A 1,292-nucleotide genomic window follows, 5' to 3' on the forward strand; every position below is an offset into this window, starting at 1 on the left:
CCACGGTTAAAGAACCAGCGTGCAGTCATCTTCTCGCAACCGTTGGCATGTAGAGCCTCAACGTACTGGAAGGAGTGCAACGTGAGCGCAGCCGACACACCAACGGTAGGGGTGACACAATCAAGCACACAGTTGAAATGCGCGCAAATTGTCGGTGTGGTTCTAGCCCGATAATGAGGAGGTGCAGGCGTGGAAAGACCAGAAGTGGACGGTGGTACGTTGAGAAGCTCCACGAGCAGAACATCCGGAGAGAGTGAGGTCGGAGTTTGCTGAACTTGGTCGAACATGTTGTAGATGAGAGCTGGGAACGCGGCGGCTTGGGCGGTGAGGGCAAGCGTGACAGCGAGTAAGGGTCTCGTAGAAAGTCGGAGCCCGGGAAGAGTGACAGGCATTCCTCTTTCGATGTCTCGACACGGACCAAGCGGAGGAAAAAGTCATTAGTAGCATCTATGGAGATGTTCCGTTTCTTGATCATCGATAATTCGGAAGCTCTCTCAAACAGATGCCAGAGAGAACAGCATCGTGGTAGTCACTCTCAGAACAAGCATTAGTATACAAATATATCAGTATTTTTTTCCAAGTCAGCCTTCGTAAATGGTGGAGCTTTTGCTACGAAGCCAAACCATATTTTTTCGAGCAAAAGCCAACTAAAGTTTTCCTCATTTTAAGCAGCCGTGATTCTAGCGCCCCTCTGTGCTAAGGAAATTGCTCTAGGAGCCAAATCTTTGCCATAGTACTGCTTTGCAGCGTTTCCCGGTAAAAAAAAATGCCCTTCTTTTTTCTAAACGCAAGATACATTCCGAACTCATCCATGACAAATAGAATGCTCTCGCCATTTTCACCTCCCTCAATACATTTCGTACGTATTCCTCTTCAACTTCCACACCCTTAAAAAAACTTGGAGAATACTGCGACAGCAGTTGCCTTAGCTCGAAGTATGTTGCCAGTTTGTAGCTTCTCCAAACCCATCGTGACGGTCCGATAAAGAGAAATTTGAAGATGATATGCCCAACATTTGGCAATTGAGCGAATATAAACATATGTTAGGGGTGCATCGGACTTGATGCGCCCGTTTGGTGGTTTGACGACTCAACTAGATATGCACTGTCCTATTAGCGAAAATTACGATTAGTGTTAAGTGGGATTAACTGGGATTCATTGCTGGTAGTAAATGGCAAATTATCTCATACAAATTCAAGTATGGCCCGATAAACTAGCATATTCGGCCAAAACAGAAAGCATCTTAACTGCAATAAATATTGTATTTTTGAACGTAATAGCTTTTACTGGAT

The sequence above is a fragment of the Phytophthora parasitica genome (assembly GCF_000247585.1).
Source record: "Phytophthora parasitica INRA-310 unplaced genomic scaffold supercont2.204, whole genome shotgun sequence".
Taxonomy (NCBI): Eukaryota; Oomycota; class Peronosporomycetes; order Peronosporales; family Peronosporaceae; genus Phytophthora; species Phytophthora nicotianae.